Source organism: Cyanistes caeruleus, chromosome 5, assembly GCF_971803275.1.
Source record: "Cyanistes caeruleus chromosome 5, bCyaCae1.hap1.1, whole genome shotgun sequence".
NCBI classification, from domain to species: domain Eukaryota; kingdom Metazoa; phylum Chordata; class Aves; order Passeriformes; family Paridae; genus Cyanistes; species Cyanistes caeruleus.
In genome coordinates, this window is record NC_141705.1 from 37,994,921 (window position 1) to 38,022,049 (window position 27,129).

At 36.9% G+C, this 27,129-nt stretch overlaps 1 protein-coding gene across 3 annotated transcripts in view; it reads left to right on the forward strand.

The window, feature by feature from the left end:
* Window positions 1-27,129, forward strand: part of SPOCK3 (SPARC (osteonectin), cwcv and kazal like domains proteoglycan 3) — a 428,772-nt gene that overhangs the window by 122,541 nt on the left and 279,102 nt on the right. The gene's annotated exons all lie outside the window — the stretch shown is intronic.

The window sequence follows — 27,129 nt, forward strand, 5'->3', positions numbered from 1 at the left end:
CCCATGACCACTTTTGACCATATTTTGTCCTTACATCAAGTGTGATGCTGGAATCATTTTGCTGATGAGGAAGGGTAACTTCAGGCTTTTTTTCTTGGATACCACTAAGTGACCCACTAACTCAGAATGTGTGTATTTGTATGACTTAAGTGATTTACCTCTGACTGATAATACAGTCTTTTTGTCTTTTGTCTACATCATACTCAATAACCACAGTTTATTTTTTACTTTTACCTCTAAAATTATTTATATTTGAAGATTAGATTCCAAACGTAAGTTGGAATGAAAATGATGAAAAGATGTTATGTTGTTATATTACGTTATGTTATGTTATGTTATCAAAAGATGATGTTATGCTTAAAAGTCTTCTGATCTCCACACATTACATTGTCATGTTAATCACAGTATAAGATTTCTGTTAGATCCAGTGTTGATCTATAGTCTAATACTTTCTGTAGGTGATTACTGTAATCATCATCAGAATCTCACCCTGCTGGGTTAGCCAGGGATGCTCCATGGAATGTATGTGTAATGGGATCCTGTAGGCATCTTGTGAAAGATAATAAGGATTAGCAAACTAAAGCAAACTGTTGGAATGTTAAATAGCATAGCTAGTAAGCAATTAGCATGGACAACCATAGGAGAAAAAAACCCTGTTTGAATAACTATGTGTAAAATTTGTGCTGTTCTGACTTATTAGAACTCTTCTCTTGTAAGGAAAAAAACCCAAAAAACCAAAAAATAGGGGTAGAGAGAAATGGTGAGGCCTGTGAAGACATGCCACAGTTGGACTGTTCTGACACTGTTAAGTGATTGTGTTATTGTGAAATAGTGTTGGCAGTTCCAAGTATATGTGTCTGGACAACTCGTATAAATATTCTGAAACAAAATAGGAATAATTAGTTCCATTGCTCTGATGATGTATTTTCTTTTACTAGCGATTCACTTGGTGTCACTCTGTTTTGTTCAGTGTGTAACATTTTGAGAGGGAGAGGTACATATGAGATGTATATACAAACAGATATGCATTATGGCCAAATTTCTGTAAATTTATACATGGCCCAGAGTCTCTGTTTAGTCAAAATTCCACTGAAATATACTGTGAATTCTGACAAAACAGGAATGTAGGGAGATATTCTGGCAAATTTGAACTTAATAGAAGAGGCATTTTTGCTAGAAAGGTATCAACATTTAATCACAGAAAGCAAACTAGAAAGAGGAAAAGGACATGCAGCTAACTGGATTGCTCAAATTTTATATAGATTAAGGTATATTTTATTTACATATCTTAGAGGATGTGGTCAAGTGATGAACATTGCTAAATTGTTGCCATGCTCATGAAGAGTTTCGTTTAAGACTCTACATATGTGGCTTGTTAAAATGTTTAAATTTGCAGTTGGTCCTTCACCTTTCTATTGAGCACTCACAAATGATGCTTTGAAAGACCAGGTTAAGTAAAGACTGTATTGAACTATAGATTTATAATTCATAAGATATACTTTGTGGCCATCCTTCCCCTGAACATGAATTTCCTGGTGGTGGTGAGTTCTGAGCAGGGGCTGTGGGGACAGTGGATATATATTTCTCTGAATCCATCTCCAGTTACTTCCACGAAGGCTTGGTGTCTACAAATCATGAGAAGAAGATTCCTTCAGTGCAGGGGCATAGATACAAGTGTAATCATAATTGACAAAAGCTACTTTCTCTGGAAGCTGAGAGTTGTCTGATTAAAATGAAACTCTTTTGTAAAGCAGAGGTCATAATCTCTCTGGCCATCCTCTGCAAGGGAAGGTGTGACGTGGAGGTCACTTGCTACTCATATAGCTAAAAAATACTAAACACAATTACTGAACTTTTTGCATTCTGAAGATTTAGCATATTAATGATACTTGGTGGTGATTATGGTGAAGTCTTTGGCATTGTAATAATTCCTTAGTGTTGTGGGGCTCTGCGTTGTTAACTGATAAGAATTAAAAAAACAAGTTATTAATTTCCAAGTAAAAAAATTTCATGTGTTCACTATTGCTACATGGTTGCAGCTTATTGATGCTGAAAAGTATTTTTAATCACTTAAATGACTGTCCTGGGAAGCATAATAATTTTTCAGTAGTGGTTAAATGATTTCCAGACCCAGAATTTTCCATGGTAGATCAGCTATTCAGAATATTCCTGCTTATCCCATATACTGCTTCATATCTTTCATGTGGTTGAGACATGCACAAAAAACAAAACAAAAAAAAGTTTAAAAAGGCAAATAGACTCTTTTAGCTGGCAAAACACAGTGCAGTTCCCTCAAGCTGACTGCTTCAAGCTGGCTGTTCCTCACAACACTTTCAGTTATGGAATCTGTCAGTACTCAGACACAGTCTCTCACTAAAAGACTCTCATACCTTGCCATCTGTCATGTTCTGCCTGTTCCCATGGTAAAAATGTCTCCCTCAGTTTTGTCAGATTTGACAATCATTTCCATTGAGACTGGTGATGGAGCAAGCTTCAGAAATGTGTTCCTTTTCCCACTTCTCTTGGACTGATCACATCTCATTTTAAGACTCACATACATAGTCCTAAGTGACTTTGGTTGGTCTTCTGAAGGATGATGACTGATGCAAAGAAAAGGTTGTGCCTGAACTTTGACAGTAGGTAACAGTGCAGAAAGGCTTTGCTTTAAACTTCCAGTAGAGTTGCTCACCTTCAGTAGAAAACCATACATATTAATTGGAAACTATATATAGATTTGCAGAAATATGTAGCAATGATGATGGACATGGAGGCAGTGAAAGGGCAAGAAGAACTGTCTGCAAATATAATAGATAGCAGGGGTGTACAGTATATGGACAAAATGCACTTTCATGAGGAACAAAGACATGACAGCATTGTCATATACACATTTCACCTTTATTTCTTGTTTCACCTTTATCCACCACAATGCATAAATACTAATCTGACAAGTCATACTTCTCTTTTCCCAATCAAATATGAATTTACAAATATTAATCCTGTATTTGTTCCAGTAGAATAGCAAAAGGAGATATTTTACCACAAATTAGCAACTTCAGTGACTTCTGAAATATTCTTAATGCATTCCTTTGTCATTGTGATGCTAATTTTATGTTCAGTCTTCATCTCATTTCCTAGATCATCAGTGTCTGCGTTTGAGAGCTAAGATAGCTAAGTCTCTCAGCAAGCATCAGTGACACACAGATGATCCCCAGTTCCCTGTGCACCAGCTGCAACACATCTTCAGTGAACACCATGGACAGAAGAGACTTAGATGTGCCAAAGATTATGCCAGAGCATCTGTGCGTATTCGGCATGCTCATGACCCTAATCCTTCCCACTAGTAGTATCTACTGATATCTCCATCATTTCTATCAGGCAGACCATTCAGGTGGTTTGGCTGTTTTTTTGCATGAGGATTCTTCACTGTAAAAAAATATCTAGAATTAATAGCCAAATTCAAAGGGTGTGCGTTTAGATATAAATTCAGTAACTCAGTGAATAGCAAAGTAAAGAGCATCCTCACACAACAAAGGAGTGTTTAGCTGCCACAGTCCTTGTAGAATATCCAGCTAAAAACATTATAGTACATTCAAAGAAGACCTGATAAAGCGGGGAAGTGTGCTTTGTACCTGTGGTAGTTATAGCATATACATAGTACAGCAGGCATGCTGCACATATCCAGGCTGTCATGCATGCATGACTTTAAATGCACTGTAATAATTTATGCTGTTTGAGGAAATGCTGGATGTCGTATCAAAAATAAATTTCTGATGATTTGGAAATATGGGCCCAAGTCTTCATGACTGGAGGCACTGTTAATGACCTGAGAAATATCTGCAAATCTAAAGTGAATATATGAAGCCTGCAAGCTTTCCACAGTAGCTTTTTGGGCTATGTTTCCAGAAGTCTTACTAAATACACTTAGAGACTCTGCCTGTGTGTCTCTACTTTTCATACAGGTGGGATGGTCAATATCACATGTGACCTTACTGTACAGTTGCTTTAAGCAAATGCTTGTCAAAGAAGCCATCATGGAATCCATTTTCTAAGATGAAGCCTTCTGTCAAAAAATTATTTTATATGAAGTTACTTATTTCTTGTGACTCTGCAGTTCTCCCAACTGAGAGAAGTGCATTGGATATTCAGGAGCAGGAAGGAACTTTATGCTTTCACAGAAAAGCAGTAGCCATTAGAAATGATAATCGTTTCACCTAGGAAAAATGTTCTGGGTTTTCTCATGTGCATCTAGGAATTTAAGTGTAACTTCAGAAGAAACTTCTCTGTTCTGTTGGCTCCCTGTCTGGCATAGGAGCACAGCAAGCATTCTGTGAACTACCACTTCCAAGTGTGGATGTTCTAGAAAATTGAGAGAATGCTACGACGTGTGTCTTTCATGTGTTAAGTCAACAGATGTTCAGATCTTCTCAATTAAAGGCTTCATATTTGTTTCCCTTAGCTTACACAGTTTATCACAAACCCCAAAATTTTCTATCAGGATTTGCTATCATAAATGTAACAAAAAGAAAACTGTAGCTAGTAGACTTGGTATTCAGCAGCTGCATTTTGATGTAACCTTGTAAAAACTCTGTGAAATCTTTCTGGTTTGCACTAAGTGATGATTTTATGGTGGTAGTCACTGCAATATGTAGTTACATGTTTATGTCATTTTAGTCTTGTCAAGAATGCATTTCTACTAGCATCGCCAGTTGCTCAGAGAAACCTGTCAGGCTCTTCAGGAATCTAAAAGAATATTTAGAAATACTTGTATTCATCACTTTGTATAAATTCATGTATAAATGCCCAACTTGTGTGATTAAATTTTGTTAAGACCTTGTGCTATCATAGAATCAATTGCTTAGTGTATTTTTTTGACTGAAAAGGATAGGATGCCTCCTATTAGAAGGCAGAGAGAATAAATAGGAGACACCAGATTAATGTATCACCATAACCTGGATTTATTAACAAATGTAAAAAAACTAGAGAAAATTTGAGCCATGAGTGTTTTTTTTTACAGCAGAGACAGTACTATTTTCTCAATACCATTTGTGATGCTATATAGGATGCCAGTGTTCTGTTGAAATCCTATTGTTAATGCTTATTTTTGTCTGTGTCACATTGTTATTACTGTGAGGTGACCTCTTTGCTATCTGGAACAGTCCAGTCTTGTCCCATGATGGGGCCTTCTTAAGTAGAGAAAAGAGAGACCTTCTCCTTCCAATAGACTCTGGTATCCACAAGCAATTACTCTGGAAAACATCTGTGATAGGAGACTATACAATGTTGAGAAAAAAAATGTATAGCTTAATTCCAGACATTATAGACTGATGAAAACTTTCTGGCAGTTGTAGGCATCCCTGTCTCATCTCAATAAAGCTGCTAATGTAAATTCAGAAATGTAAGGGACAACAATGATGTGCAATAATATTTCTCTGTGCTTTTTGATGACTGTACCATTTGGTGGACATCTCTGACTTGTGTTCTGTTACTTCTGGAAAAAAATCTTTTATTAAATTAGTGTTTCATCTGCTTACCTCAGGTTACCTCAACAGCTGACTTCATCACATCTCTCACTAGAGTTCATTATGAGTCTTTAGTTAGTTTTTAAGTCAGAGTCTACTGAGGGTTCTATTTGGCTAACTCAATTTCCCTTTGAGAAATGAATAAAATTTACACTAAATTCTGTTCACTGTTTTTACTGTGGAAGCTGCTGAAAATCAGAGCTCTTTTTCTCGCTTACTTACCTTTGAGTTATCCAAGTTACTGACTATATGATCTTTGTAGTTTTCCACTACTGCAGACTACTAGTAATAATTTTATAGTTTAGAAGGGTATTTATTGGGTTCCTCTTTTTCTTCATGGTATAATTCTTTCTATGTCCTGGAAACACATCTAAAGAAGTGCTATGAGGTATTTTAGTGATGTAAGTGACAGTTTTGGCTTTATGTCTCATTATCTGAAAGACAGCATCTCCAGCAGCACAGGCGTATCTCATCCTGCCAAGGCCCAATGTAGAACATAATGTGTGAAAGAGACTCCAGATGAGGGGAATGGATCTCTTTCTTGCTTAAAATGGTATGAATTTATTCCTTTAGGGTGAATAACTGTATTTTATAACTCCAGTTTAAGAGAGAATAAATAATTTTGGAGCCACTGAAGTGACAGGACAGTACATCTGTGTGAAAAGTGAACCATCTGGGGAATAAAAATGAGCAAGATCACTCTGAATTAAGTGCATGAGCCCACAGCCTGACTTATTGGTTTGATATTCAGATGTTAAAGTGCAAGAGCTTGCTTTGTGCTAGTCCTGTGGCCAGAGCTGCTAGAAAATGTGATCTCACAGGTTGAAGCTGCTTGGATCTGGCCCTGAAGCAGAGATGATAAAAACTCTGGTATCCTGTTTTCACTTTCTTGGCTGTCAGCAGTGTCTTCTAGAGCCAGAGACCTGGAAGTTAAAGAATCAAAGTGACATGAGCATCCTGGTGACATGAGCATCTCTGAATCCACCCACACGGAGACCCTGCTGGCTGTGGGATCGCCTGCCCCAGCTTGAATGGGCAAGGAAGGCCTGCACATACCTGGCAATTGTATCAGTGTCTGAAAGCAGGCCAGTAAAATTGATATTCTGTTGTTAGGGCTAATGGTGATAGGTAGACAGACAGACAGACTGATAGATAGATAGATATTTGATTGAATAGACAGTAGAAGTTCACAGTGGTGGTTGTTTTGTTCTGGTGATGAGAAGGGTTTTAAATATATGGATTAATTACAATTGATTCAAATTGGTAGTAAGGTTTAAATTTAAACTTTTCAATTTGAACAGCTCTTTGGAGTGTCACTTTTTACAATGACCGAAGTAATAATTCAAGAGAGTCCCACTATGTCTTACAAAGTCCAGAGAGGTCACAAAGGGACAGAAACTTCAGTTTATTGATTGTGGGTCCTAAAAACATTCAGTAACTATTATCTGTATTTAATAGATCCACAGGACTCATGCTGATTAATTTCCTTATCTGAAAGTCATGCTTTTCATACTGTAAATTATATCTAATACTCCCTGAAGGGCTCTATAGTTTATAGATTTTATAAGAGAATGTGGAAAATGAATGCATTATTTTCTTGCCTTTTTGTGATGCAGTGATTCTGTTATTCATAGAAAGCTCTATTTTAATGCAATTTATGCTTTTACTAGCATTTTAACATTTCAATGTAAAAGAAAACAAAATGAGTCTTTTATCATTCATATTGAAAAAAACGCTTAAGCTTTAATCCACCCAGAGTCGGTAACTGCTATTTGATCTTAAAGGATGGTGCTCATAAACTATAGAAAGGCAAAGGCTAAGACATTCTTTATGGTGTAAATGTTATGAAGCATCTCATATTTATTGAAGGGACTATAATTATATAATGGCAGAGCCATTACAGTGTATATTCATGGCACTGTATCAAGCAGCGTCTCTGAATTTTTTATCAACTCCATGAGCCTGAATGAAGTGTCTGTATCTTTTCATTGCATTCCACTTTTCCTCCTATTTAAAACAACTCCCTGTGAAAGACTGTATTGTTGCATAAATATACACAGCTACAGAAAAGGAATTAAGGAAGACCATAGGCGTGGAGACAGTATGTGGGCTGGTTGAGTTATCATTAAAGTGAACCTGTTGCTTTTTTAGAATCTATTCTGTAGCATTTTCTGTATCATCTTCTGTTCATAAGTTTGACTCATGTCTGAGCAATGTTCCAGTGTTGTGGGCAGTTTGTATTAGCTCCTTATTAGGAAAGTACAAATTTATGATCAATGTTTATTCAAAATGCTTTTCCAGTGGTGCTTTTCTTACTGATTATTAGCATGAAGGGGTTACAAAGCTGACCACACAGAGCAAGTACAGGTTTCTCATAGGTTTAGGAATCACCAGGTTTTGTGATGTGGTTTATCATTCAGAAAAACTGAATTAATAACTATAAAATACATTGTGATAATTACATTGCTATTGGAGAACAACTTTTTACAAGGTCATGTAGTGATAGGACAAGGGGTAATTGCTGGAAAACTGAAAGGGGCTAGAAATTTAGAATAGATATTAGGGTGAAATTCTTTACTATGAAGGTAATGAGGCATTGAAACAGGTTGCCCAGAGAAGTTATGGTGCCCCCATCCATGAAAGTGTTTAAGGCCAGGTTGCATGGGGCTTTGATGAACCTGGTCTACTAGAAGGGATCCCAGCCCATGGGAGTGAGGCAGGAACTAGAGGATCTTTAAGATGTCTCCCAGCCAAAACCATTCTGTGATTCCATGACGTTTTTCTGGAAACCTTAGTCTCATGTAGGGGCCTGGGGAACTGTGTCAAAGGAAGGCAAATGAAGAAGACAATGCATGTTTTTTTAAGCAGTTCCTTTACTGAAATAGCTGTTCAATACTCTAAACCCTCCAGAAACATGGTCCAGCAAGGAAAGGTCACAAGTAAGAGCTCTGCCTCCTCCACCTGACCTTGCACTGGGAACTGTGCTCAAGTGTTTAATCTCAAGGAAAACGAAAACTATGTTCTAAAAGTCCATATATCAAACCATGCATCTTGCCTGATTGCCTGATTCTACAGGAACTCTTTCTGATATACATTTTCTGCATACGAGAAAAATAACATTAATTAAATCAAAATATATTACAAAGATATTTTAGATATAAATCCATCTTTACACAGCACACAGCTCTGTGTGCACGCATCAAGATTTTCATGTTTCAAAACAAAAAAATGGTTAATAGCTGAGAGAAAATTGAGGAACCTTCCCTTGCTGATTAAGTATTCTGTAACTGTCCAGCAAGGAAGGAAGGAAGGAAGGAAGGAGGGAGGGAAGACCTTAAACCTTTACTCCCCTGATACATTGAGGAGCTGAAACAGAGGCTAGATGGAGTTAAGAGGGATAAAGGATATTTATTGAGGCCTTCAAAGGCCACACCCTGGCAGTACCAGTGCTACAATTGGGGCTCTGCCTGGATGGCTCCAAGATGGAAGCAAAAGGAGAACCTAGTCATGAGATCTCACATTTTTATATGTTTTGGTCCATTTACATACAGGGGTCCCACTTGTCCGCCCTCCTTTTCATGTTGTTTATACTTTGAGCCTGAAGTTTGCAAAAATTGTCCTTGAGTCCCCAACTGGAATAGGATTGTTGTGTCTTCATTGCCCTAGTAACCCTGAATAAAAGCTGCACACCAGAGAACAGAAAATACCTGAAAACTTAAGACATCAACCTCCAGTACCGGGGGGAAAAGATTCCAAAAAATTATAAATTTACTCTTCAGAATGCACTGTAATACTTTGTAGTTTGCAATGAAAAGGATTCCAAAGAAGTATGCTGTAAAATAACATATATCAACTGAATTTATTCCTAATTATTTACATTACATTTGGTAAGAGAGCATGACTGAGAATTCACTATCTCACTGCTCCTGTCCACTCTTTGACAAATGTCCTGCTAATTTGAGTCAACTAAGTTCTCATAGCTCAAAAGATTAAGGTGCACGAGACCAGGAAAACTGACTATTTACTCAGTAGAGTGTAGAATCAGGTGTATTTTATGCAAGGAGTTAGATGAAATATTTGTGAATGTTCATCTAGCAGTGGCTGTTCTCCAAACAGGCATCATTTGAGAACAGGGCTTTTCTCTCATCTCAGAGCATTGGTTACGTTTTGGAAAAGCTAATCCCACTACTGAATGTTAAACTGAAAAAAAAAGAAGTTGTTTTATCACTGTGTATCTAAACGATCAGGTTTTCTATTACCTGTATGATCATACTGTTCAATTTTTCTGTCGTTATATAAATTATAAATGTAAAGAGAGCGAACTCCTTTGCTTTAGCTGCAGGTGGTGTTTTGCTCCCGCAGGCCTGCTGTCAAAACCCTGGTGGGAATTGCAGGCTGGGTGTATTAGGAGCATTCGCTTGCCTCAGAGGCGTTGTCGATGGCACAGCGAGGAACAAAGGATTTCTGTCCTGAGCCCCAGCCCAGGAGCGGCTGGAAGGAGGCAGCAGCGCCCGGCCGGGCACGGTGCCTGTGCTCGGCGCTGCGGGTGTGTCCGTGCCCCGCACACACGGGCACGGCGCCCTGGGCACAGCACGGAGCCGAATTTGCCGCTGCAGGAGGAGGAGGCAGCCGAAGCTGTCTCCAGAACAAGGGAATGAGCCTAGCTCTGGCAGCACAGGGCTGCTTAATGAAGCGTGACAGGTACGGGAGGAAGGAAATCACAGCACTCGGCAGGCAGGCCATTTAAAATGGTAATGCAGGCAGCCCTCATCTCATCCCAGCCCTGACACTCCTCAGCATCTGCCTGTGCCGCTCATTCTGCACACATTGTCAGGTGGATATCAAAACAAGCACAGCAGGCAAATAAATACGCGATTCTGAGCAAATATTCGCTCTCCTGCAGGAACTGTAGACAAGAATGACTGACAGGAGCTCACTGCTACTGATGATCTTGGTTTTTTCTGACTGCACTCTGTAGGTTATTTCTTGTCATACCCTGCATTTCAGATTACTTATGTAGGTCTCTGGTATACTCCCCCAGTCATACTGGTGTGTAAAATTATAATCTGAACTCTGTGTGTACATCAGATTGCTGTCTGAAGAAAATTCAGGGATAAACTTTTTGTGATTTAATGATGGAAGTGTATTGGCTATTATTTAATAGAACAGCTATTAATAGTTCAGAGATCTTGAATTGCTGCTTTCATAATTTCTCTGCTTAAACTGACTGTATTGGGATTTAGTAGGAAAACAATAATTTTGTTTTTATTGTTTTTGTGGGTTTTTTTTTATTTTTTACCTTTTAAACTTTTGTTAAAAAATAGGCAAATTCTAGTAGGTCTTCATGGATCTGTTATTAAGAGAAGTGATGGTCTGACCACAATCTATTGCATAGACACTAATTTATCTGAAGTAAGGCTAAATAAATTCCTACTTTGTAAGTATAAAAATTACATCTGTGATATTTAGAGGGGCAACTTCTTTTTCTCGATGTGCAGGTCCAGTTGAGAGTGTCAGCATATTACAAATCACACTGATTACTTCCATCTTGACAGAGAGCTTTACTTACTTCTGTAAGATCTGGATCAGGCTCATTAGTATGCTAATTCTTATTTAGAAATTGAAAATACTAATAGCTGTCTACAAAATAAAGTATATGAAAAAAAAAAAGTAGCTGTTGTTAATAATGTACATTGAAATTATTGCCCTAAGCAATTCAGTGTTGCGTATTAAAAAGTTGTTTTTGTCTCTGATTTCTTCTGCTTGTATGACTCCTTTTTTGCATGTGGACCTGTCCCTGCTTAGCTTAGATTTCTTTATATTATCATTAGCTTATCTTTATTTGTCATTAATTCTTCCTCATTCACAACTTTCTTCTTTTCTCCTGTCCCTCAGACTGTCTGTATTGAAGCAAATGAAATTAGCCTCCAGAGCACAAGCCATGTGAGGAGTGGCTCAGGTAACTGGGGTTTAGGCTGAAGAAAAGGAGTCTCAGAAGTGACCTTACCACTCTCTACAACTGCCTGAAATGTGTGTGGTGAGGTGGTTTTTGGTTTATTTTCCCAGGTAACATGTGATATGATAAGGGGAAATAGTCTTAAATTGGGCCGGAGGAGGTTTAGATTATCCAATTAGAAACAATTTCTTCACTGAAATATTTTCAAATCATTGGAACAGGCTGCCCAGAGAAGTGGTTGAGTCACCGACTCACCATCTCTTGAGGTATTTAAATGGCACTTAGCAACATGGTATAGTATTAACCTTGGTGGTCCTGGGTTAATGGCTGGACTTGTTGATTTTAAGGATCTTTTCCAACCTGTATGATTCTGTGATTCTATGACATATATATTTGGATGTTTTGAGGAAAGATCCTGCCTATAGTTATCGACATACAGATATTAATTGTGTTGCTGCTGGAATACAGGCTACTTATATTCTGTTTTAGTGTCTTTAGTGGATGTATGTGCTTTTGGTATCCTCTTGCAGTGAATAGAAGACCAGTGTCTCAATTAATTTGGACAATCTTTGGACAATTATGCAAATGTACTGCTGTATTAAGCTAAGTTCATGAGCCTCAGTGCTAGGCTTATCCAGCTTGCAGTTAGAGGAAACTTCTCCAATTGTGTGATATGTCCTACTGGATTGCATAGAGTATTTTAGTTAGTGTGTAGAAATGACACTTGAGAGTTAGATAGTAGTACTAATAATTTGGTCAGCACTTTTTTGCATCTTTGAATAGATATTAGATAAGAAAACATGTTTTATTTAATTCTAGTTAAAAGAAAACAATTCAGAAACTCTTCTCCCACTCCCAAATCCTTAATTCCTCCCATAGAGCTTCTAATTGAGAGGAAAGAATGACTTTACTTTTTCTCTGTTTGCAGAAATCAGCAGAGAATCATATTATTTCAGGCTGATATGACTGGGTATGAACTAGCCTTTTTAACTATTATATATTTTATATTTAGTTTATGCAACAGTTTTTCAGCTTATATTTTGGAGGAAGAAAATGAGCAAATTATATTTAAGTAATTTCCATTTTTGAAGAAATGTTCCTTCATTCGAGAAGCAATTGTCTCTCTTTATTTTGTAGAAGTTACATCCTTGTGAATGAAAATTAAACATCTTTCAAAAATCATACCATAAGAAATTCCCTACATAGCATGCATTGATTAACCCATTGATTAACCCATAACCCTGATTGCAGCAACTTATTATATAGTAGCAAAGAGGAAAGAACATTATAGCTGTTTTGTTAATTGTGATATTGATAAGGATTTTAAGTTTTACTTTCTTGTTCTTCACAAGCTGTTCAAATTTCTAGTCTGAGAACTGTTTAATTTGGACCAGTTCTTTGGTATGTTTTGAATCACTCTCAGAGCATTTCTAAAAATACCCTTGGATATGATTTCATCATCTCTGAATCATTTCATGACCTCTTACGATGTCTTAGACCTTTCCTCTCCTGTGGTTTGATGTACAATGGAAGGGCAGGCTTCTTAAGTCTGTCAGACATTTTACATACCGTGCAAGCTCTTAAGCCTGTTCATTGTGATAAATATGGCACTTGCAGATTGATGAAACATTTGGCTATGGTATCACTTAGCTAAGAAGTTAAGGGAATTTGGGAACTTGCAGCTTTTGCACATTTAAAGTACACAGCTTTTGCACATTTAAAGTACTTAAAGTTCAATTTTGATTTCTTGTCCTTTCCAGATCTTTTCAGGTGCTTTATCAATTTGTCTGTTTAGTTTAGCAATAGCTTGCATGTTGTATGCACAGTGAATTTTTTTTCTAAAATGGAAATCGCCAAATACTTGTCGCACATAATTTGCTTTTTAATATTTTTACAGCAGCCCTATTCCAAAGTCACACTGCATTCATCTAAAGAAACCTTTAATGATACTGCATAACTCCTCAGCTGTGGAGTTCTACAATAGCTTTTCGGTGCACTATTTATGCACTGTTAATTTTTCTTCATTAGAGGCTGTTATGCTTATTAGTCACTTACCATAAAGGAAACACTTTAGGATTCAACAGTGCAGTGGGGTGATATTTTTAAAGTGAGCACATGGAGGTCTTTCACTACCTGAAGCAAAGTCTCAGGGTGTCATGTAAGGGGAGGCAGTGTAATTGGGCAGTGCTTATCTTGGGCTTATGAGGCCAGATCTAATTTACTATACAAATAATTTTTCATCCCTTTTTCCCATCTCCTTCACAATCTGTCCCACTCTTTCTCAGCTCTGTGGATCTTTCCTCCCACCCTTCACACCTACTCATACCATGCCTCCTAAACAACAAGGCACAGCACATGTGTGTCTATTTTTCATTGTCCTCTGTTCCTCAACTGCTGTTTCTGCTCTGCCCTCACACTTCCAAACTTCTATCTTTCAAGAACGTAAGTGTAATTTAGGTGTAATGAATGATGAATCTGATGCTTTCTACTAATTCCACATTGTCTCCTGTCATTACCCGGATAATGTGATAGACTGGACAGCCTTGTTTTTAGAGTAAATATTTGTTTTGACAGGGGCCTGGTTTTTTAATGTATGTATTTCTGAAAGCACATGTTCGCAGAGGCAAGGTTTCAGCAGAAAACCTTTATTTTGGAAGATGGAGGTTCGTAAGGTTGGAGCCACTTCTTGGCACTTGTAGAAGTTGCTCCTTAGCCTCAGGCTCACTCCGAATAAGTCATGCCCAGGTAGGCTTTACTCCTGCTGTCAAGACATTCTATTGTGCTTCAGGAATGAAGCTGTCAGCCATAGTCTTTACACTTCAGACAAACATGTCAAAGATACCTTTTACCTGCTCACATCTTTCAAAGGAGCGGAAAATGAAATCAGTGTTAAGTCTAGATCCTTGAAGCACATCAACTGTGACAGTGCCAAGGGTTAAAATGTTATTAAGATCCCAAGCTAGTTCCCATTGCCAGTCTGACTTTTGACTTCAACATGGGTTGAAAGAGTTCCTTAAAAATAAAGCAGCTTTTCAGTTGATGGACAAGCTCTATGGCAAGCAGAAAAGATTACAGTAATATTTTTTTGAAAGTGTTTGCTATCTGGCCTCAGAAGTTGTAATTAACCTGTGTGAGGCCAGAGCTATGTCTTATGAAAACCTTTTCTGTCTGCAGAAAAGGCAACTCATGTATTTTACAGGCAGTGTAGCATTTTACAGTATAGACTTTTAAGACTTTAATTTTAAATGACAGTGGTGTGATCTGTAACTGCAATATACTGCTGTAAACCATCTTCACCATACTCTGTATTTCCTCTGTGGCTGGTTGTTCCTCAGTGGAACCTGAAAGAATAATACAGACAAATTTAATTTCTTGTTGCACCACAATCATATGCATAGCTAGCAGGTTAACAAGTATGCCCTGCTCATTTTCTTTTTATTGAAAAGATTTAACAGGTCATAGAAACCTTCTAAACCTCACTGTACTCTTCAGATCTTGCAGAAACAGTAATGTTCATTTTCCCTTGTCAGTCTTTTTTTCTCAATTGCTCTCTTGCTTTACTGTCACAGTCAGCCTTTTTTATAACTTCTGACAGGATGCTGCCTTCAATCCAGTCCCTCCAACAATTATGTTATGTAGGTTTGATTTTACATTATGGATTTAATGATGCAGTAAAAAAGAATCTTGGTAGGAACGAATCATTCTAACTTCACTCACGCTGAATATCCAAACAAAAATATGTATTGAAATATGTTGAAATTACTTTCTATTTACAGAAAGAAATGTTGAAATTACGTGACTCTCAGTTTATATGGCATCAAAAGAAGATATAAAGGGCAAGTAGGTGTAAGTGTAATGTAGAAAACTCAATAGGTTTTTCTCCTCTGGTTTTATAAAAAAATACTCCTTTGAAAATGTATTTTGTATATAATTTTAAGCATGAGAAAGAAGGTATCATCCACACTTCTGTAAAATTCTAAAGAATGGTGAAATGTTTGAGGTTCTCTGGCAGGGTGAAGTTCTCCTGTCAGTTAGATGCTCAGTCTTAACAGAAACTAGGATATAATCCAAAGTGCAAGAAGCACGGATTGTACTTTTAAAATCTTGATTATTCATCCTTCTGCTTTTGAAATTAGCTTTCTGGAATCCCAAATGATACTCATAAATTCCACATACATGGTTGAATATGTACAAAAAGTCATATTCCTTCATCTCTTGCATGTCTCAGGAGTGTAAGAGTGCTATTAGTACTAGGCAGGTAACTCATTACGAGACACAGGGTGGGTTTTTTTTAAAACTAGTAAGTATTCCAGAAAACAGGGTTTACTCTAGCTTTTACTTATTCATGTTAATGCAGATCAGCTGTGTTTTGTATCACAGCAATGGCAAAAAAAATTCAGAATATTCTAAATTTGTGTCACCTGTCAAGGGATTTTTTGGGGTTTGCTTTTTGTTTTTTGGTGTTTTGTGCATTTTTTTTTAAATTTTAAACCTGTCTGTTTTGTTTAAAGGTTAGACGATTCTGTTTACATGTTTCAGTCATCCAGTCAGGGATGAAAATCCATATGGCTTAAAAGACCACTTCCACACAATAATCAAAAAGCATTAATTATCAAAAGTGAGCAGTAAATGCAGAAAGCGTAACTAACTCTTTAAGTAAACTAGAAAGTGAATATTTGCATGTAATGAATATATTCACTGTTATCATAGCAGACTTCCAATACTGAGGGAGGACCCACAAGAAAGCTGGTTGAAAGTCTTTTAACATGGGCATGTGGTGATAGGACAAGGTGGAATGGCTGTAAACAAAAAGAGTGGGCTCAGGGTAGATGTGGGAAGAATGTCTTTACTGTGTGTAAAACCCATACTGTGGGTGTGGTGAGGCACTGGAACAGGTTTCCCAGTGAAGCTGTGCATGTCCTATCCCTAGAAGGGTTCAAAGCCAGGTTGGATGGGACTCTGAGCAACCTGGTCTAGTGGAAGGTGCCCCTGCCCATGGCAGAGGGGTTGAAATGAGGTGATCATTATGGTCTCTTCCAACCCATTCTACAAGTCTGTAATTCTATGATCATAAATACCAAAGAAAAAATGGGTGTTGTAGTTTTTTGCATAATAATTTCCATAGACTCAGCCATTACTTTGTGCACCACCTCCAATTCTGTATTCACTGAAAACAAATACTAAATTACAAGCTTGCCCTTTGAATTTTGCATGGATACCAAATGCTTTTAAAATAATTTTCTGATACTGCAGTGCAGTATCATCTTTGTTTCTGTTCATGAGTTTTCTATAGTTAAGATTTTTCTTTTTAAATAAACCTAAATTTCACCGATGTGTCACAGGCCACATAACTTTAAGGGCTGAATCTAGGTTTAGGCTCCAGTGCAAGAGTCTTCATGGTACATCTTCCCACAGTTCTGCTTTACTAAGTACCCAGTCATGCCAGGAGGTGCTTCCTTTCAGTGTCTGTAGGAATGGGGGAAACAAAAATGGTGGAAAAACAAAGAATGTGAGGTTGTAGTGGTGGTTGTCAGGAAGATGGTGGAAGGTACATGGGCTGATCTCCTTTTGTTCGGGAAATCAGGAAGGTGACAAGGACCATAAGGTCCCTGTCAACCCCAAAATTATGTCTCAGCATATCGAGCATAATGGCTCTGTTTGGATTCTTCTTCTGCCTGTCTGTGCTTCACCCCAGGGATGCTACTGACCTTTTTTACTCCAGGCTTCTACCCTAACAAAGGGAAAAACTACTGCAGTAATTCTTTTCAGAAAAAACAACAACCCTCAAATACTTTTCATGGCCCTATATTGATTAAAAGATTAGAAAGTTCTGCCTCCTTTGTCTTATTCTCAGTGTCTCTGAGTACCTGTTTTATTGCATATCCAGTGAGACAGTAGGGGGATTAATTAATGTAAATGGAAAGAGCAGAATTAATCTCAAAGTACATTACTTAGTTTTATTTCTCAAAATCAAAAATCCATTAGGAACAGATATTGGTAGATTCAGAGTTCAAAATGTGCATAACCTAAAAAATTAAACCTTTAATTTTTATGGCAGTGGCTATTAGCAAAGTATGAGAAGTGGCAACACACAATAGGAAGGCTGATGATGTCATACATTGCACATGATCAGCTGAAAGGAATTACTGATGTCTTTTCAAAACTTTCAGCTGTTGTCTTTGAGGATTTTAACTTCCAAAGAGGGAAGGTGGAAGTATTCCACTACTTGAGGAGGGAAACACAGCAGTGGAAGGGACAGCCAAGGTCAGAAGTTTTAGATCAAACCACTCAACTTCAGTATCTAAAAATAATTGAGACTATTTGCAAGTACCTGGATGTTTGCAAAGAAACCAGCACCAGGCAACTCGGATTTGTCAAAAACCAGCTAATTTCCTTTTTAACAGATAAACAGGCCTTTTTGTGAGTTACAAAGCCATAGAAGTCATTCATTTTCAATGTAGGAAGACACGTCTGTCTCTTTTGACATCTTCATAAATAAGCTAGGGAAACATATTCTAGGTTAAGCTAGTAGAAGGTAAATGTAAAACTCATTGATTGACTGTACACAAAAGAATCAGTGTTTACTGTAAAAAAAAATACATACATCCAGTGCATTCTGGGAGGGTCATTTTTAGGCCCATAAGAAAGACATAAATAATAGAATAAAGATTATGCTTGCTAAAGGTGTAAACACATTAGAAGACAGGGCATGAATTTCAATTATTCTTTGAAAAATCATAAGAAAAAAATTAATGACTGGATTAATGTAATAAGGGTAAATGCAATCTCCCATTTAAGCAGTGCTAATCAACTACATAAGTTCTTTCTGGAGAACTAGTGGCAAGTTTTTTGGGAATGGACATGAAGGACTAGCTAGTCTGACTAAGTCAACAGCATCATTCTACTATAATAAGCAACAGGCACAACTAAAGGAATGTCTGTGGCAAAAAATTGTTTTCTTCTCTATCCAGCTGGGGGAGATAGAGATATCATTAAGATTGGAGCCAGTTTGAGGCAACACACTACAGAGTGTGTGTGGGGAAGAACAGAGCAAATGAACAGTGGGCAGACTAACTGGAGTGATTTAACCAAGGGGGAGAAAAAGAGAATGAGGAAACACGAGAGACGAGTTTGGAGCATTGTAAAACACAGGAAGCTACAGAATGATCTAGATGGCCTCTTGGGGGCCTTGTTTACTCTATTTGTGATGATGCTGGACAAAATCTCTGCAGGAGATCTTTGTTCTTTTCACTATTTTAGTACAAATAGAATTAAGTGGGTTTGCTTTTAATGGTGTGTGCTTATGCTCACTTGTATGCTTTCAGGATTACTCTTCAAAAATTTGGTTTTTAATTGCTGGATTGAGATCCAGTTTGCAAAATACTGCTACTTTCATAAAAGAGAAAATGTAATTTACAACTGATCCTATTTCTAGCTTATGTTAAGGCAGTTTGATGGCTGCAGTAAATTAGGCTATTTGCATACAACCTTGTTAGAGCTTGATGGATTTTAAGGGGTTAAGGTTTTGTATTAATTATCCAGAAAGTACATTATCTCTGATGAGAGAGTTGGTAATGGATAGCTGCTAATTGTTTGGATTAGAGAAGATCATGAAGAATTTCAAGGGGGATAAAGGCAGCAAAATGAACAAGCGGTAGAGGATTTTAAGGTAGATTTTAAAAGAGTGGTAGGAATTAGAAACTTCCGGGCTCAAGATTAAATGTAGCAACTCGGGAAAAAAAATGTAAGAGTCAGTATAGGTAAAGGATTATGAGTTTTATTCCTTTGAGTTACAATGAGAAGGAGAGCTAGATATCATGATGTTTAAATAATGTAATAATATGGTATTACAGCCTCATGTGAATTACTGGTACATTCATCTCAAAGAGTTCTTACCCTTCCAGTGAAATTATGTATATGCACAAGGGCATCATAGTTCGGCAGTGAAATCCTGAGGGGACTTGTTGAGACACTGATCTGTTTTGGAGCCAGGCTTTGAAGGGAGGAGAGAGAAAACAGGGAACACCACAGAATGAGTAAAACCATGTATGGCTTATATCTGTGTAGCAAGAGCTCCATTTCCCCTAATCTGAGAACAAGGAAAAAGGCTGCAAGTTTGAAAGTAGCGGAGGAGCTTTTATAATTTGTCATTTACCTGTGGAGTTGATTGCTGCTACAGTGATCACATCCTGAACATGCTGATCACAGAGACTCAGCATCCCTGATGAGACATGCCCTGAGGAATTTCTGTACATTAGTTTGTGGTCTTTATTTGGCACATATCACCTCATGGGATATGTGTGAACACCTCAGTTTGCTGGATAAGTATATAAAGTTCCAGCTCCAACCTCAAGTCAGTTAGTTCTTCTTCCTGCATTTTTTCTCTCCCACTTCCTTTTACTCTTCTGCCATCTGTCTTAACTAATTTTTTACTTATGCTCAAAATTACAGGCCAATTTAATCAATGCTTTTTTAGATGCCTTATTTCTTATTTAGTTATATATGCCCTTTAGTTATTAAGAAATTGATTTAATTCTCCTGCTAGCCTGTGATGTTAATATAAATCATATTATTGTCCCTTTAGACCACAAAAAAGAGCAGCTGGCTATTCTTCCTAACCTTCCTACTTACTCATTGCTGCTCTGATCATGTGCCCTTGCACATTGCTTTTGCAACACTGTTGTTTTTGTAAGAAATCTGGGATGTGAACATTTAGCCCTCTAGCTTGTACACAAATAAATTTTCCTCATCTGTGCATCATGTCTGACTGAATTGTTATTTTCTTAGGGTTTTTACACTGAAAGTCTATATCGTTCAAAAGTGGAATACTGCATCATTTTTTTTAACTTTTAACTTTTTAAACTTTTTGTACTACTTTTATTGCATACTCTTGGAAAGACATGGATCATCCATAGTCAGACTCCAGGGAATCAGGGTAAAAGTAGTAAAATCTAGTCTGTCAAGAAGGATCTTTATGAGTCAAATGCAGTGTGCCTTTCAAGTCATTTCATATGAAATGCCTAATTTTCTGTCTAGCTTTGTGATAGTTTCTATTTAGGCTGTTCAGTGTAATGCCTTGGCTGAAAAAAGCATTCTCATTGCGCAGTGGCTTAGACTCAGCAGTTTGTTCATGTGCTGAAATGACAAGCCTACTGCTCTGCACTTAATGCAGCAGTGCTGAGTGAGTGGGCACAGTGTTATGTCATGGTGCAGATACAGGCCAAGGGCATCAAAATGGGGCTTGTTTTCCCCATCTGTGTTACAAAGAACTCTGAACTGCAGTTTACCATTGTTAAAGTGACTAAGTGCCTGACACTGGCTGGTCATTGGCTCCTGTTCACCTGCCCTGAAGATCTCTGTTGCTAAGCTTCATTTTAGACAAAGAGTAAGTAGCAGTTGATCAAGGTGAAAAGGGAATGAATAAAACTATAACATAATGTAGTTTTAGCTGTTAACAACTTCATGCTTCTTCTTGCTACATACTAAGTACACAGAACTCTATAGACCTAAGGCTATGTTTTCATGTTTTGGCTGAAATAAAAATCTGATTCCAACTTATTTTATTATCAGCTTTAGACAGATATTTCAGATGAAAATTGTGGGAATATCTAGCATAAATATCTATCTAAAATATCCCATTAATATAATATATTTAATTAAATATAATTAAATATTTGTTTATCAGAGATTCAGATGAATCAAGTAAAATAAGACCAGTAGACATTTTTCTTCTTTCTGGTAAAATTCATTTAGTCCCCACAGCCCTTATGTGCAAAAAAAAAAAGTAGTCCAATGCACTTCTAAGAATTCTGCTTTTGGATTTCCTCCGCTTTACTTTTGCAGGCAGTACTAATTATTTTTCTTTTTTTTTTCTTTTTTTTGTTGTGTTCAGCCATTGTCATAGAAGTTACTAAAATATATTTTTCAGTGCATACTTCATTTTAATCCTATGTTAGCATTTCACTAGAAAATGTGATCATTTCTTTTACCAATAAGTTAAGCTGCTTACTAGCATGGGTTCCCCAAAAACCTCAGATCTGACGACCTCTGCCATTTTAACAAAACCTAAATATTTGTATTAGGCTGTGTTTAAAGACTTGTGTATAAGATGAACACTGCGACTGTATGCATAAATGTCATGTTTCCCTAAAGCAATTGAGCAAATGTTTGTGTAAGTAATTGGATTTGCAATTTGTTTAGTTTGTATGTGCCTTTGGGTATCATAGGAGAGTAACCCTGCTGGAAATCTTGCATGATGTGATGGTCTTAAGCTCTCAAGAGACAGTCTAACATAAACTTCATAAGGCTGACTGATAGACTTCTAAACATATTCTATTTTCCATCTTAAATCTCAATGTTTTACTGAAATAATCTCTAACACTTTTAAAACTATTTCTAACAAAAATTAAAAACTTAAAATTTATTTGAAAAAAAAGTGTGCCAGTTTGGTTTGACATCTGGACAGAAGTTAGTGGTGGATCTAATTTTATCTGAAGCATTTTGACCATCCATAAAACATAACTAAGTTTTACCCAATTTTTTTCTTCTGAGCTAACTCTAAACACTATAATACAGTACATGCCCATACATCCTCTCTGTCTGTTGCCAACATGATTATATATAAACCCTCAGCATTAAATTTTGTTAAAGAGAGTGACAGAGTTAAAAAGGAAAAAGTTTGTGGGAATACAATTCCTCTTCCCTTTAGAAAAGTGATTTTAAAATAGAAGTTACATTATTTTCCACTTATTGCTATTAGTAGATCTCCCGGGTACAGTTACCTTGGAAACATTGTATTCTAAAAGAATAAGAATATATTTTTTTGCACCCATTGATAATGTCTGAAAAAATGATGCTGCTGATAGTACTAGAAAAACATTCAGTTTAGTTGAACCATGAGCATGACCTCTAAGATAAAATTTGGAAAAGAGAGTGAAATCTTGGTTTGGAACCTCTGGAGTTGAAAATACTTGATGCTTTCCAACCTCTGTTTAAGACCAAACGGTGGCTTAGAGGAGAGGATTGAATTAGTGATCTTGGCTTTATGAAGTGAATTACCTATAATGTAGGGCACAGTTTGAATATAGTACATAAATTAGAATACAATTACATTGTTAAATTGTAAAGAAAAATGATGGAAAATTCAGGACTAGCTCAGTGCCTAATTATTATTTACTGATGTCATGATTACAGCAAAATTGGAGTAAACGCTGCAAATTCAGCCTTTCAGAATTATTAAAATCATGGAATCATTATTGCTATTAACTACCATTCCTTTAAATTTTTTGAGAGGTGTCATTGGCACTTGCCTTATTTTGCATGAACTTTGCCTGATGTGGAGCATGTTACCATAATCAAGTGAAGCTTTTGAACACTTTCCTAGAGTCTGCAGGATGGAATTTTCCTAAGCTCTCAAGGGACACGTGAATCTACATCATACCTCATATCTACTCAGGATCCAAATCTACATAGGATCCTCTGAAAATCATAGTCCGCATTCACCATTTTGGCACTTGGAAATCTGTATGTTTATGAGAGCTACACATGGGTTGTTTCTGTTGAAAAGGAGATTCTCCAGATGGGACTGGCCTAAAGGCAAGATTGCATGGTCCATTGCTATCCTAGCAGTGACAGGAAGATGCTTTGTAAAAAGCAGAATCATTCTACCACCAGTGAGGTTGTCGAGTGTTGTTTATTTATGTACCTCCACTTCAGGAGATAATGAAATCTCTATTTTTCAGTTCCTTTTACTGAGAGATTGGATTTGATTTTATGTTACATCACATACTATTTATAGTTCCTGAAAGGGTTAATAGGTAAAGTTACCTTTTCACAGTCATCTGACTGTAAATACTGATGCCCTGTCATGGAGAGTCTGTTATAGCCAACAACCAGTGGTGCAGAAGATCCAATTTTCTATACTTGTAAATCTGAACAAATGAAACCTTTAACGGCCCTCATGTACAGATGCACACAAAGACATACACTGTCTGGGAATGTCACATCTTTGGGTGAAAATCAGTAGATCAGTTGGGATCCTCAGGTGAAATCTCAAGATAGTAAGTCATGATATTGGTGACATAAGTGTTATATGAAAAATTAAGAAAGCAATAAATGCCAGTGGCATTTTATATTAAATTCATCTATAACTACTTCTTCTACTATTTAGTTTCAAATTTGTTTCTTCAAAGCTCTAGTTTTCTCTCAGAAAACAGCAGAAGTATGAAAGAGAGAGAAAAATATGTCAGATTCTGACTGTGTATCAGTTCCTTTTTTTTGGTACTAATTCATTGAAGTCTTTTCTTTGAATTTATAACTGATAAGCTGTGGACTGTTGAAAACGTGAGAACAGAACAGCTTCCGCTTTGGTTTGTGGAAGGGAGTAGATGTTCAACACATACTTGATCAAACTTTTGCACAGGATACTGAGGATCTCAGAAAGTGACAAAGTAAATGAAAGGGAAAAAGTGTATAGAAGAGAAAGAAACATTCAAAATTATGTTAAAAGTTACAGGAAATACTGCAGAGGGTGAACTGGGAGTACTTTTAAAGCAATAACTTTGGTTTTTATTTGTTACTGAGAAGGGGAAGAGTAGCATTAGACAGCATGGTATTGTTTGTTGGTTTTTTTCCCCCTTAGATTTTTTTATACTGATTTCTTTCTCAAGGGAAGACACTCACCTGTCAAATACTGAACATGATTCATATAGAACTTATTTATTCCAGAGTGCTGCAGCCATGTTTTGTTTGTGTCTTGCCACTGGTATTATCCAAGCTATCAATTTCTATTAGTTTTAGGGATGGAATGTACCACAGGAAATTAAAGACTATCGTCACAGCAGCGTCAGGCAGAACAACAGTCATGTGCTTACTGGAAGAGAAGGAAAAAAAAATAAATATCGCACCTTCAGTTGACCTGTTGGAGCATGAATTTTATACACTTATCTCCAGTGATGCTGTGAGACCACGTGAGTAGTTAAGGAAGATCATTATGGTGCTATGCAGTCAGTATAGCCAGGCAGTTTGATGAATGAATGCTTGACCCAGCAAATGCAGGGCTAAGTGCCCCAAAGACTACTCCTGACACATTACCTCATTCTCAGAGAAAAGGCAGTCAGTCTACTGTCAGTTTAAAGAGACTTGAAAAAACAGAATGGAGGCTGATGTATCAAGTCAGTAGTGAAGAGAAATATTTGTATCACTGACAGTCCAACAAGAGATTTGTAGTCATTATGAAGTTTGTTTGATAAGGAAGAGAAAAAAAAAAAAAAAAAAAGCCAAAAGGAGAGAAAACCAAAGATATTCTCCTGATTAAAAACCACAAATTTTTTATTTTGTTCAAGCTTTCCTTTGAAAAGTATTCTATATTTTCCTCTGGAATGTGGTGCATTACTCTAAACAGATCTTGTCTCTCCCCAAATCCATAATGACAACTGTGTATTGTAGGGTCTACAGCTGAAGACTGAATTTTATATGTAGGCATCTTTATTCAGCAATAATGGCAAATAAAAGGAAAACTCTACATACTAGTGTTGAAAAAAACATTTGGTAAAGCTCAGCTCTCCAGCAGACCAAGCTCCAAGGAATGAATCCATGTGTTCCTGTGCCTAAGAATCTTTAATCAGTTAATTCTGACAGGTCTTTGTATCTTGTACCATTTATTTCCTGAAGGTTGTTGCCTGCTATAAAACATTCATGCTTTTATTGACTTACTAACTGATTTAGCCAAAAGTCAAAGAGATATTCAGGCTCTATGTGTTAGAGCAGCACTTCGGCATTCAGTTAGCATGAGACATCTTAAATGCTATATAAATAATGTTTTCCATCATGTACATCCTCATTATGCAGCATGACTGGTGTCTTTATGTGAATCCATGGTAATTCACTGCCAGATAATACATATGTTGCATTAGTCTATTATCTAGCAGTTTACCAGTCATCACCTTAAGCACCCATATCTTCATTTGCAATGCTTTATATTTTTCAGGGTTGGCTCACTGTTGCCTTAACATGCAGTCATAATTCCTTATTCTTCTCTAGCCTTTTTCCTCCATGAAAGCTCACTTCTGACAACAAAAATATTTAGATACCATGACAATACAGGGTTTGTGTACATGTGTCTGAGTGCAGAACATGGACTGCAAGATGGGGGTGCTGGAAGAGGTAAAAACTCTTAAAGCTAACTCTTAAAGTGTGGGGTGGATGTCCAGGACTGACAGCTGGAAGATGAAACCAACTCCTTTCCCATACACATGTGACACCCTTCTCATTTGTGAATAGCTTCTGTTAGCAAGCAGGAAGACAGAGGAGAGGCTGAGATATTTGTACTCTCAAGAGCTGGAAGAGCCATCCTGGATGGCGCCAGTCAGAACTGTTCTCCCATGTCAGAGATCAGCACATTGCGTCACGCTCTTAAAAGGTCTGCTGGCTGCGCTCCTTCCTGGCACCGACAGCCTTGGAGAGAAGTGAGGAGGAAAATTTTATAGCAGCAAAGAATTATTCTGAACTAGGGAAATATTCAGCTCAGCTGCTCAGTGTGTATGCAGTTACATAACTAATGCCAAATAAGACAAAGTACATTTGCCAGGTATATAAAAAAAAAAAAATCACAGAGGTACAATAACACAGTTCTACCTTAGTGAATCATCTTTCCTAGGAAGAACCATTATTTAAAGATTGTACAGACCATAAGTTAAAGCAAATTAGTTGCTTGAAGATGGGGAGAAAGATAGGGTTTTTTATCTGCTTTAATTTAACATTCTGGAAACTTCCTTTCCATTTCAAGTAGTTTATTCAAATTTAATCATGGGGGTGTCAGAGTATGAAAACGTCTAGTTATGATGTTCTTGGAGAATTTCAACTTCCACTTTAATGATACTACTTGTGCCTGCATTGAGAAGTATCCATGGAAACAGTGCAGTAATTCATAAACTGTAGAGCTGTATAAAGTCTCTCTACCATAAATATGTTTCAGCAAGAAAATCAAGAAGACACTTTTCATGTCAGTGTTGCACAGATAAAGAGGACCTCTCTTAAGTCAGTGATTTGAGCCATTTCACAGTATATAAAATTATTCAGTATTTTCTGACTTAAGGAGCTGAGAAAACCAGTTCAGAACCATAAAATTCTCACCTTCCCAAGCAGATAATATATCACAAAGAAACCCCCAGAATATAAGTTTTCATGTCAGCTATCAAGTATAAAGTTGAAGTCAAAATGCTTCTATGAGACTTTTTTTAAAAATTAGCAGATCATAGTGGAATAATAAAAGATAATTACTCTGCTGGTTCCTGCCTAGCATATAGCTTGTGTTCCTATTTAAGTCCAGCTAATTAAGCATGAATCAACTTGACTGAGGTAACATGATAAAAAGTGGCAATCTAAGTATTCTTAATTCTAACCTAGGAGTTTACCTTTTAAGGCAAAGGTTGGTTTTTTTTTAATTTTATTTTTGAGTTTTGTTTTTTTTTTAGGTTACTTTGTTTGTGGCTTGTTTTTTTGTTTTACACACCTGTAAGTGTGTCATTTTACCCAAGTTAAATGTCAAACAACTCTGTTGTTCAAATAAAAGCAAAACAATTATTTCTGCTATATTCATGTGAAATGCAAATCAAGGAACTGATTTGCTAGACTTGGACTTTTCAAAGAATAGTT